At 41.6% G+C, this 13,732-nt stretch overlaps 1 protein-coding gene across 1 annotated transcript in view; it reads right to left on the bottom strand.

Moving 5' to 3' along the window:
* The window catches only part of tbc1d20 (TBC1 domain family, member 20), a 63,076-nt gene that overhangs the window by 9,533 nt on the left and 39,811 nt on the right, over window positions 1-13,732 (bottom strand). The gene's annotated exons all lie outside the window — the stretch shown is intronic.

Here is a 13,732-nt window from a genome sequence, read left to right as displayed (position 1 = left end):
ACCAGGCAGCATCCTGGTAAATCTCCTCTGTATCCTTTCCAACGCTTCCACATCCTTCCTATAAGTGAGGCAACCAGAACTGGACACAGTACTCCAAGTGTGGCCTAACCAGAGTTTTATAGAGCTGCATCATTACATCACGTCTCGTAAACTCTATCCCTTGACTTATGAAAGCTAACACCCCATAAGCTTTCTTAACTACCCTATCTACCTGTGAGGCAACTTTCAGGGATCTGTGGACATGTACCCCCAGATCCCTCTGCTCTTCCACACTACCAAGTATCCTGCCATTTACTTTGTACTCTGCCTTGGAGTTTGTCCTTCCAAAGTGTACCACCTCACACTTCTCCAGGTTGAACTCCGTCTGCCACTTCTCAGCCCAATTCTGCATCCTATCAATGTCTCTCTACAATCTTTGACAATCCTCTACACTATCTACACCACCACCAACCTTTGTGTCATCTACAAACTTGCCAACCCACCCTTCTACTCCCACATCCAGGTCGTTAATAAAAATCACAAAAAGTAGAGGTCCCAGAACCGATCCTTGTGGGACACCACTGGAGGGTAGTCACAACCCTCCAATCTGAATGTATTCCCTCCACCACGACCTTCTGCTTTCTTCAGGCAAGCCAATTCTGAATCCACCTGGCCAAACTTCCCTGGATCCCATGCCTTCTGACTTTTTGAATAAGCCTACATGTAGAACCTTGTCAAATGTCTTGTATTCTAATGTTTTCACCAATGAACAAAAATATTTCAAACAACATAAAAAAAAACTAGAGGATAGGTGGAGGGAAGCAGACAGGTTGAGACACTTCAACTGGCCTGAAAGATAAAGGGGAGAGAACCAGCATGAAGAGGTGGAGGGGAAGGGTGGAAATCTTTGCTCTAGGTATCACTACAGCCACTGGAGACTCCCACTATGATGTGAAGGGAAGTTATTTTTGTCTCACCTTTGGAGTTATAGTATGGGAATACGCTCTTTAGCTCAACAGTTTCATGCTGGCCAAGATTTCATCTAAAGTAGTCCCATTTTGGTCTATATTCCTCTAATGTCTTTAGAGTCTAAATTTTCCCTATTCATACATCTGTCCAAGTGCCTTTTCAATGTTGTTAATATATCTGCTTCAACCTCTTCTTCTGACAGCTCATTTCATATACTGACCACTTTCTGAGTGAAATAGTTACCCTTCAGGCTCCTAATAAATCCCTCTACTCTCACCTTAAACCTATGCTCTCTAGTTCTTCATTCTACAATTTGGGGAAAAGGCTGTGTGCATTTGTTATGTTTATGCCCCTCATGATCTTATACACCCTTCATTCTCTAATGCTCAAATGAGAACAGGCCCAACCTGCTCAACCCCTGTCTATAGCTCAGTCTCTTTGTTTGAACTAAGGCTGTAAAGAAGTAACAATTCAGTACTGCTGCTATAACAGGAAGTGAAAGAGGTGGATTACTGATGAGAATCTTCCATTTGACTGCATTGTCAACTGTACCTTCCATCCTTTTGCTGACTGAAAGTTGACTGAATAGTTAGTTTGGATTTGCCGGGTTTTTTTTAAACACTAGTCACACCTACTAACCAAGCTGTAATAGTGTCGCGCTAACCCCTACACTACCGTGGCACCTGTAACTGCTACATTGTTAGGTAGGTGGCAGTACCAGAAAGGTTTAGTTAAAGGTACAACGAGTATGCGGTTTCTGGGCAGTCATTACCGGATCCAGCAGTTTCTGCGTGCCCTGTGGAATAAATTAGCCAAACACTGCCTTCTTTTATAGCGGGATCTCTGTGCGAATTATCCACTCAATTCCTCAAGATGAAGAAGTACACCCTATCCTCATTATATGCGTCTTCAGACTATGTGGATTCACAGTTATGCAAGGAACCTATTTCTACCAATGTCTCATTATATGCGTCCAAAACTGAGTTATGTGAGGGGCTTTGCTTTCCCACCAATACAAGTCAAGTGCGCAAGTCTCACAGTCTCACATTGGTTTCGGCAAGCTGTGGATGCGCGATCTTGCACTCTTAAACTTTAGTTGGTTTTACCTACGGTGCAGTGGTTTTGTGCTTGAAATATTTCACTATGCCTCCTAAGCGTCCGATTTCATGTCCTGGGCCATCAGCCGAGCGTTAGAGAACTGCTTTCACACTTGATAAAAAGTTGGAAATTATAAACAGCGCAGCATCAGGTAAAAGTAACACAGCTCTGGGACGCTACTGCTGGGAACAGAATCTTGCCTTTAAAGTTCTTCTGTTGCTTGACAATGCGCCAGCCCATCCTAAACACTTGGGCAGCATTCACCATAATATAACAGTGCGATTCCTGCCGCCTAACACAACATGCTGATTCAACCACGCGACCAAGGTGCGATCCACATTCAAGCCGTATTTTTTTTTTACGGCGAACTATCTCTCAGATGCTGCCAGCAACAGATGATTTTGAAAATCCCAGGAGTTTATCAATGGTGAGAGAATGGTGGAAGTCGGAACACTCGGCATAAATGGGGATGGACACGGACCCAAGTTTAAAACGGAGTCAGCATTTTGGTCGTTCCCTCTCGTCAACCCTTCTTCCCTACAAGCAAATTAATGCTGAAAAACAAAATGCTGCCAAACAAACAACCCTCACCACATTCTTCAAACCGGTGTCATCTCCTGCTGTCATTCTGTGAGTTTTCCTTCACCTCTTGCTTTGCTCGATGTCCACCTTACCCATGTAAAGCTGCCCGACACCACAACAACCACTCACCTCCCAGAGCGAACACACCTGCCTCTGTTGGTGAGTACTGTACACCCTAGTATGTTAACTTTCTATGATTTATTACATTGAATATTACCTTAAATTGATGAAATATAATCTAAATGTTGCCTTGTGGTACTGCTTTTGCGTCGTATTGGTATGAAAATGTGAATAAATTACAGATAAAACATATTTAGGAAGCCCTCTGGAACGCATCCCTATTTTCTCCACTTAAATAATTATTCACATTATGCGATTTCATATTATGCATCCACTGCGAGGAACATATCCCCTGCATATAACGAGGACAGGGTGTAGCTGAAAGTTTCAAAACTAGGTGAGCAATTTACCTTCAACTGATGGGAAAAATAAATCAAATTAATCATGCAATCACAGCACTGCAAAAAGCCCCATTCGCCTCATCATGTTTGTGCCAGGTGTTTGAAATGGTTATTCAATTAGTTCACTTCCCTGCCCGTTCACTGTTGCTCTATAAAATAATACTTAGATATTTATTTATTATTTCCAAAAACATACAGGTTAGAATGTTAATTGGTCACGAGTGCAATTGAGTGGCATGGTCTCATTGGCTGATTGGCCTGTTGCTTTTCTAAATAAATTAAATATAAAAATCATCAAATGCCCATTTGGAAGTTATTACTGAATCTATTAGCACCAGAGTGTGGATTCCAGTGTGCAATAAGTGGCAAGAAAGAAAATTCTACCTTCCACATTGCTCATTGATTTAAATCAGTCTTTTCTGGTTATCGATCTACCTGCCAGTTTATATTAGTTATTTTAATTTTTTTCATAATTTTGAATACCCCATTAAAATTTACCATCCCATAAGCTTCCCCACCTCTACTCTAAAAACAATCATCATTATGACAGGAGTCTCACAACTCTGCTTTAGTTCCTACAAATCTCTTCAGCTTCTATTAATCTTCTCTATCAAAACTACATCCAGTAAAAAAAATCCTTCCCCCTCCTCACTATTCTATTCCCCACTCTGACCTCACATGCCTATCACCCTCACCTCACCCCCCCCCCCCCGGTCCCCTCCTCTTTCCCTTTCTCCTATGTTCCACTCACCTCTCCTATCAGATTCCTCCCTCTCCAATCATTTATCTTTCCTACACACCTGGCTTCACCTATCATCTTCTAGCTATCCTCCTTCCCCTCCCCCACTTTTTTACTATTGCATCTTCCCCCTTCCTTTTCAGTCCTGAAGAGGGGTCTCAACTGTTTACTCATCTCCACAAATGCTGCCTGACCTTCTGTTCCTCCAGCATTTTCTGTGCATTGTTCGAGACTTCCAGCATCTGCAGACTTTCAAGTACAACATACTGACTGACTTTACCCAACAAAATGGAGATGGTTTTTTAGTGGTTACTAAATCATTATGGATGAAAAATAATGGCAGATGTACCAAAGTGGATATTGAGAACTTAGATATACATGAGACGTCATACTTCAATCTGGTCTGCCGCTCTGAATTTATATTAATACAACTATAACAAACATTCAAACTGAAAAATTGTTCATTAACTTAATAACTCTTACCTTTAGCTTTCCCTGTCTTAATCTGCTGTTACAATGTAAAGACTGCTGCATTTTCTGCCTGTCATTTATTTTGATCATATAAAGCACCAGGTAAACAGTAAAACACATGCCTGGTTAGACTACAGACACAGTTCCTCGCTCTCACTTTTGCTTGGGACTGGATCGTTATGGAAAAACCAGGGTCAGAATCTAACTTGTGTCATAAACACGACAGAGTGGAGAATACATGGACTTGGAGACAAATTGCTTTGTTGCTGTATCAGGCCCACTGTACTGCCCTTTAATGGTACAATACCAACACAGATATATCCACAGATGTCCTTCTTGCAAAATAATACATCCCTACTTGCTTATCAGCTTCAAGTGTAAAAATATTTACTGGTGAATTTAGGGCCAAACTACACTGGGGTGTTTTCTGCTTGTGAACATAACCTGCAAGGAAAAGAAGACATCAGTGAAAGCTCAGAGTTTAATACTGACTGCACTATCCACTATACTAGTCTATATATAAAATTGCTTCATCTTCACAGATAACTTTGTACCGGTCTGAACTGTTTCCTCAGGCAGCCAATGAAACTTGTTACTTGATCACTGTTGCTCACAAGAAAAAAAAGTAGTACAACAGTAATATTAGTTTTAAAACAATTCTTAATTCATTTTCAAGATCTGGCCACCACTGGTAAAGCCAGCATTTGTTGCTGTTAAGAGAGATTGGCAAGCAACCCTTTTGATCCTTTTTGGTGAAGATGCTTCTACAGGGCTGTTGTAGAAGAAATACCAGTAACAACAATGTAGAAAACACAGATATACTGTATTTCTAAGTCAGCTAGGCATGCAACTCAAAAGGGAATCTGCAAACAATAATGTGCCCTTCTGGACAGTGCAGACAAGATGCCAATGAAGGGGTTGGTTTGCTCTGATCTGGTGTTGAGCTACATTCATCGACGTAAGTGGAAAGCATTTTATCTTGAACCTGATGTACTCTTATGCAACCAATCTGCCTGGTCCCATCAAGTTCAATGTTGCCTCCCAAGAATGTTGACCAAAGGGCACTTAACACTGAGATAGAGTTTTTATAGCTGTTATATTAGAAACTGTGGATACAGGCAGTACAAGTAGCCAAATCATAAACACAAAAGGTGCTACAAATGTTGAAAATCCAAAGTAACATACACAAAATGCAGAACGAGTTCAGCAGGCCAGGCAGCATCTATGGAAAGGAATGTAAGGTTCAGGCTGAGATTATTTCTTTCCATAGATATTGCTTGACTTACTGCGTTTCTCCAGCAGTTTGTTTGTGTTAAAGGTAGCCAGAACTGCTGCAAAGAGACATGTTGATTACAGATAAAGAGAAAGGAAATTAATCCAAATGTTATCAGAACAACAGAAAGCACTTGTAAGTATTCACGTACCACAAAACGTCCAGAATTTCAACTGCTATGGACCAACACAATTTTACTCATCTTGTGAAATATACCGGGGAAAGTGAATTCATGGTGGCGGAGATGGAGTGGCATCATAGTGTAATGGTTAGCACAACACTTTACAGTACAGGAAACCCAGGTTCGATTCCCACCACTGCCTGTCAAGAGATTGTAGATTCTCCCCATAACTGCATGGGTTTCCTCTAGATCCTCTGGAATTGGTCATTGTAAATTGTCCCTTGATTAAGTTAAGGTTAAATTGGCAGATTGCTGAGCAGCACAGTTCAAATGGCCAGAAGGGCCTATTCCATGTTGTATTTCAATAAACAAACAAAGGTGCCATCGGAGTAACTGCAGACAAACCAAGAGATCAAAGTTTCCTCAAGGTTGAATGGTCACCAGCTATTTTAAATTATAGCATATATTTTTTTCTGGAGCATATATTAGCAAATATAACATGCGCTGAGTGCAAAGTAAAATGGAAAATATAAAATTGGCGGTTGAAGTGTGACATTCACAGATACAGACAATCACAGTATTCATGAGATTAACAGTTTAAAAGAACACTTCATTCTATTCAATCCACACCAAAGCCTTCTGACATTTTTTCTTTGTGTACCAGAGCCACCTGGCAACTCAAAATTAAGAGTGTGTGTATTTTAATACTACTTTGATCAATAATCAAAGAATGTGAGGTTATAAAACAGAATTGCAATGGGGTGGGGGGGGGGGATCAACCATCAGGAGGAATACAGTAGATTCCAGTTAATTGGGCCATTGGTTAATCAGGGTAGTGGCTTATTTGGGACAACTCTTAGAGAACACAAACAAAGCAAGATAATAGCCAGGATTGTCTTTGTTTATTTGCAATGTGATGCTGCTTAACTGGGACATAGAACCATAGAACATTACAGAACAGAAACAGGCCTTTTGGCCCTCCTTGGCTGTGCCGAACCATTTTTCTGCTTAGTCCCACTGACCTGCACCTGGACCATATCCCTCCATACACCTCTCATCCATATACCTGTCCAAGTTTTTCTCAAATGTTAAAATTGAGCCCACATTTACCACTTCATCTGGCAGCTCATTCCACACTCCCACCACTCTCCGTGTGAAGATGCCCCCCCTAATGTTCCCTTTAAACTTCTCCCCCTTCACCCTTAACCCATGTCCTCTGGCTTTTTTCTCCCCTAGCCTCAGTGGAAAAAGCCTGCTTTCATTCACTCCATCTATACCCATCATAATTTTATACACCTCTATCAAGTCTCCCCTCATTCTTCTACACTCCAGGGAATAAAGTCCTAACCTATTCAACCTTTCTCTGTAACTCAGTTTCTCAAGTCCCAGCAACACCCTTGTAAACCTTCTCTGCACTCTTTCAACCTTATTAATATCCTTCTTGTAATTAGGTGACCAAATCTGCACACAATACTCAAAATTCACCCTCACTAATGCCTTATACAACCCCACCATAACATTCCAATTCTTATACTCAATACTTTGATTTATAAAGGCCAACGTACCAAAAGCTCTCTTTATGGCCCTATCTACCTGTGATGCTACTTTTAGGGAATTTTGTATATGTATTCCTCTGTCCTACTGCACTCCTCAGTGCCTTACCATTTACCTTGTATGTTATACCTTGGTTTGTCCTTCCAAAGTGCAATACCTCACACTTGTTTGTATTAAACTCCATCTGCCATTTTTCAGCCCATTTTTCCAGCTGGTCTAGATCCCTCTGCAAGCTTTGAAAACCCTATTTCACTGTCCACTACACCTCTAATCTTGGCATCATCAGCAAATTTGCTGATCCAATTTACCACATTATCATCCAGATCATTGATATAGATGACAAATAACAATGGACCCAGCACTGATTCCTGTGGCACACCACTAGTCACACCACTCAGAGAAGTAATCCTCCACTACCACTCTCTTTGACTTCTCCCATTGAGCCAATGTCATCCAATTTACTACCTCACCATGTGTACCTAGCGACTGAATCTTCCTAACTGACCTCCCATGCGGGACCTTGTGAAAGGCCTTACTGAAGTCCATGTAGACAACATCAACTGCCTTCCCTTCATCTACTTTCCTTGTAACCTCCTCAAAAAATTCTAATAGATTTGTTAAACATGACCTACCACGCACAAAGCTGTGTTTACTCTAATAACTCCCTGTCTATTTAAATACTTGTAGATCCTATCTCTTAGTACTCCTTCCAATAATTTACCTGCCACTGACGTCAAACATACCGGCCTATAATTTCCCGGATTACTTTTAGAGCCTTTTTTAAACAACGGAACAACATAAGCTGTCCTCCAATCCTCCGGCACTTCACACATAGATACTGACATTTTAAATTTATCTGTCAGGGCCCCTGCAATTTCGACACTAGTCTCTTTCAAGGTCCGAGGGAATACCCTGTCAGGTCCTGGGGATTTATCTACTCTGATTGCCTCAAGATAGCAAGCATCTCCTCCTCTTCAATCTATATAGGTTCCATGACCTCACTACTTGTTTGCCTTATTTCCATTGACTCCATGCCAGTTTTCTTAGTAAATACAGACACAAAAGTCCCATTTAGGATATCCCCCATTTCTTTTGGTTCCATACATAGCTGACCACTCTGATCTTCAACAGGACTAATTTTATCCCTTACTATCCTTTTGCTCTTAATATACCTGTAGAAACTCTTTGGATTATCCTTCACCTTGACTGTCAAAGCAACCTCATGTCTTCTTTTAGCCCTCCTGATTTCTTTCTTAAGTATTTTTTGCACTTTTTATACTCCTCAAGCACCTTAGTTGTTCCCTGTTTCCTTTACATGTTATACATCTCTCTCTTCTTCTTTATCAGAGTTCCAATATCCCTAGAGAACCAAGGTTCCTTATTCTTATTCACTTTGCCTTTAATCCTGATAGGTACATACAAACTCTGCACTCTCAATTTCTCCTTTGAAGGCCTCCCACTGACCAATCACATCCTTATCAGAGAACAACCTGTCCCAATCCATGCGTTTTAGATCCTTTCTCATATCTTCAAATTTGACCTTTTTCCAGTTTAGAACCTCAACCCAAGGACCAGATCTATCTTTATCCATGATCAAGTTGAAACTAATGGTGTTATTGTGGCGACCCTTTTCCTGGCACATCCGAACCGGCTCACAATTAGATAGCCTACAGGGGTTTGCGAGCACAGAGCTTTGGAGCCTCTGCGCCATGGGGGGCAGGTTGAGGGAGGCTTAAAAGTGAGGCTGAAGATTTTGAATAAAGTTTTTTCCTTCGACTGCAGTTACCGACTCCGTGTCGTAATTTTAGCGCTGCGTGTAGCACACCGCTACATTATGATCACTGGAACCAGTGTTCCCCTCACACACTTCCATCACCTGTCCTAACTCGTTTCCCAATAGGAGATCTAATATTGCATCCTCTCTAGTCATTACCTCTATATATTGACTTAGAAAACTTTCCTGAACACATTTTACAAACTCTAACCCATCTAGACCTTTAACAGTATGGGAGTCCCAATCAATATGTGGAAAATTAAAATCCCCTACTATCACATCTTTATGTTTCCTGCAGTTGTCTGTTATCTCTCTGCAGATCTACTTCTCCAATCCTCGCTGACTATTGGGTGGTCTATAATACAACTCCATTAATGTGGTCATACCTTTCCTGTTTCTCAGCTCCACCCATATGGCCTCAGTAGACAAGCCCTCTAATCTGTCCTACCTGAGCACTGCTGTAACATTTTCTCTAACCTCTCCTCCCCCCCCCCCCCCCCACCCTTCATTCCTCTGCCTCTATCATGTCTGAAACATTGGAACCCTGGAACATTAAGCTGCCAGTCCTGCCCCTCCTGTAGCCAAGTTTCACTAATGGCTACAATGTCATAATTCCACGTGTCAACCCACGCCCTCAGCTTGTCAGCCTTCCCCACACTACTTTTTGCATTGAAATAGACACACCTCAGAAAATTACTACCACCACACACAACTCTTCTATTTGTGACTTTGCATGAACCTTTAACATCATTTATTTTCACCCCCACTCCACTATCTACTCTGGCTTCCATTCCCCGGCAAATCTAGTTTAACCCCAGCCCCCCCCCCAATAGCACTAACAAACCTCCCTGCAAGGATATTGGTCCCCCTGTAGTTAAGGTGTAACCCATCTCTCTTGTACAGGTCCCACCTGCCCCGGAAGAGGTCCCAATGATCCTGAAATCTGAAACCCTGCCCCTTACACCAGTTCCTCAGCCACGTGTTCATCCTCCAGAGCATCCTACTCTTACCCTCACTGGCACGTGGTACTGGTAGCAATCCTGAGATCACCACCCTCGAGGTCCTGCTTTTTAACTTCCTACCAAACTCTCTATACTCACTCTTCAGGACCTCCTCATTCTTTCTTCCTGCGTCATTGGTAACACTGTATACCATGACATCTGGCTGCTCACCCTCCCATTTCAGTATCAAAGGCAACACGAGTGAATCTGCAGATGCTGGAAATAAATAAAAACACAAAATGCTGGCAGAACTCAGCAGGCCAGACAGCATCTATGGGAGAAGGTAGTGACGACATTTCAGGCTGAAACCCTTCATCAGAGTGAAGTAACATGGGATGATCAAGGAGGGATAAGAAGTGGGGGGAGGGATGAAGTAGAGAGCTAGGAAGTGATAAGCTGGAGGGAAATGGGCTTGGGGGAAGGTGGAGAACTATGGGAAATAAAAGAGAAAGAAAGGTAGGGCTGGGGGGAGATTACAGTGAGGGGGGGAAAAAGAGAGAGAAAGAGAACCAGTAAAATAATAAATAGGGATAGGGGTAAGGGGGGGGGGAAGGACCTGCCGGCATGAACATCCAACTCACAGACCTCCGTTGATACCCCTGCCCCCCCCCCCTTAGTCTGGTTCTCTTTCTCTCTCTTCCCCCCCCTCACTATGATTTCCCCCCCCCCAGCCCTACCTTTCTTTCTCTTTTCTTTCCCATAATTCTCCCTAGCCCATTTCCCTCCAGCCTATCACTTCCTAGCTCTCTACTTTATCCTTCCCCCCACTTCTTATTCCCCCTCGACCATCCCATGTTACTTCACTCCTGATGAAGGGTATCGGCCCGAAACGTCATCACTACCTCCTCCCATAGACGCTGTCTGGCCTGCTGAGTTCTGCCAGCATTTTGTGTTTTTACCCATTTCAGTATGGTGTGCACGCGATCAGAAACATCCCTGACCCTGGCATCTGGGAGGCAACAAACCATCCGGAGTCTCTGTCGCGACCACAGACCTCCTGTCTGTACCTCTAACTATCAAGTCCCCTATCACTATGACGAGACTACTTCTGAACAGTTTCTAACTAGAGTCAGTCGCGTGAGCTTGCGTGACTGTTAAACACTACACTGTGCTTAGAGCAAAGCTTTTAAATAGTGTCAGTTGTATGTGTGTGTTCAAAAAGCACTGACTTTTGTCACCAATAGTTGGTGAGAAATGAGCAATAAGACGTTCCAGAAGTGTTTTGCTCACTGCAGTTTCAATCATTCAGGCTTGAAGATGCCAGAGGGTGCTGTGAGTGAAAATAAAATAATCTCACAACTTCTGCAAGTTAGGAATTACGAAGAATTTAAAGATATCGACAATCACCTTGAACGTTACAATAAAATTGAAGATTTGGAGGACACAATCATCAAAGCATTGTATGAAGGCTGTCAATTATATACACTAGGTGTGTATGCTGATTTTGTCCATTTACATACAATCAAAGAACACAGCAGTGTATACTGGATTAATTCCATTGTCGATAACTATTAGGAACTAACACAGTTTTATTAGTACTGTAGTATTAATTTGTTCTGTATTTCATTTAAATACACAATTTGTTACTCAGGTAAACAACAGTTGTCTTTTTCATTTCCATGAAACTCTGGGTAATTCGGACAGCCACTTAATTGGGCCAAAATGTATTGGTCCTGAGGAGTCCCATTTAACTAATACCCATTGTATTAGCACTGAGCTCCAGTTGTTGCCCTTTGTTACTAATAGAATCTTAAGATTCCTTTCTGTGCTATACAAGTTGGGCGTGGTGGTCAGCACAATGCTCTACAGCACCAGCAACTGGGGTTCAATTCCCACCACTATCTGTAAGGAGTGAGCTTCCTCAGAGTGGTCTGGCTTCCTCCCATAGTCCAAAGTCCGACTGGTTGTTAAGTTAACTGGTCATTGTAAATTGTTCCATGATTAAGCTGGGATTAAATCAGGGAATTTCTGGGCAGCGTGGCTCGAAGGTGCACCAATTCTCCAGGTTTGGGGGTTCAGCTCAGGGCCAACAGCCTTGACTGTTAAAACAAAATTGTTACAGAAACAGCAATGAAAAATCCTTCTATGTCTAAGTGTGATGATATTCCTGAGTCTCTACCTGAGACTTGCAGGACTGACAGTAGTGAAAACCAAAAGGAAGCTACTGACATGAAGGAGGAAGCCCTGAACACCACAAAAGATGGAGGACATACATTGCTGTCCTAAACACCAGTGATGTAATGGGCAGTAAAAATCATGGGTGCACAGTGGCTGCAGTTAAACATCTCAACTACTCTGATCACATTTCACAAATTTACAATCTCTGTCTCTGCCAATTTTATCTGTTATACCATGAGCTATTATTTTCTGCAATAACATTTGACATCAAACACCTCTGGAAATCTAAGTGCAGTCTGTACACGGGTTCCTCTTTTTCAGAGGTTTCTAATCTTTCTTATGCCATGGACCAATACCATTAAGCAACGGGTCAGTGCACTCCATGTTGGAAACCCTCCTCAATATCAACGGCTGGGCAGTTTCTCTAGAACCGGGGTTCCCATTTTTTTGAAGCCACAGACCAATACCATTAAGCAAGTGGTCCATGGACCCTAGGTTGGGATCCCCACTCTAGAAGATACCCATACATGCCAGTTTTAACTAACCAAGTTCAATGCTGGCAACTATACAGAAAGCCTTCCCTCAAAATGCACCAGTGTTTATAAAAGCCAAGTAACAATCATTTTGTAGTCTACAGGGGAGTGACAAAAATCACATTTAAAATTTCTGCAGTCTTCCAAAGCCTGTGTTTCTTTTCAACAATTTTCACCTGACCAACAAAAGGTCTCATAGACTGACTTGAATTTTCCATTCTAATTGTTGTGATTTTATTACTAAATGCAAGTTTGAAAGACTGAAATACTTCTAATGCTTTTGGATCATTTGTGACCCAATCAAAATATATCAACATTTCCCCCCTCTCTACACATGGTGGAGACACTGTACGATCGTGTACACTCCAATCCAGATCAGCCTGACAATTGAAGGGAGAAGCAAATTACATTGCGACTCCCCATTAGATTTTATGCTGCTCAAGGGATACATACAAATAACTTCATCAAGATCTGTGGAAAAAAATCCATACAAAAACAAGGCAGCAAATATTTCATGCATTTTTAACAAAACCATGAAGGCAGAAATGTCAAATACACTCAAAAACTGAATTATGAATGGTATGGAAAATTCTTCATAGAGATGTAATTTTCTGGGTAGAATATCCTAATTTTGATGTGCAAATATATTCAAAGTGAAGCCAATCAGGTGCAGAATGTAGAGTACTATAGAACACCACGGAGGTAATTTGTTTGACCATGCATCTCTTTCCTGGATTTAGCATCATTTGCTCTTTTCTTTAGATATAATTAGATACACTTTTAATTAGATATAAAGAGATTAATGACAAAGATTGACTTCGTAAAGTTAAAGGGCCCATTAGCTATCCCTTTCCTCAAAATTCTTTCCTGCAATTCTGGTGAGAATTTTTAACAATTCCTTTCATAAACAGATTGGATTGGTTTACATGAACCCTCCGGTAAGAGAAGTGGGCATCTGAGTGAACAACACAACATCTTTCAGCCATCACCAGTTTATTCGGCTAAATAAACAAAAAGAATAGCTGCAAAACCTTACAGTGGCTATAGCAAATATCATGC

This window comes from Hypanus sabinus, chromosome 9 (assembly GCF_030144855.1).
Source record: "Hypanus sabinus isolate sHypSab1 chromosome 9, sHypSab1.hap1, whole genome shotgun sequence".
In the NCBI taxonomy this organism is placed as follows: Eukaryota; Metazoa; Chordata; class Chondrichthyes; order Myliobatiformes; family Dasyatidae; genus Hypanus; species Hypanus sabinus.
This window is presented reverse-complemented; position numbering and strand designations above follow the sequence as displayed.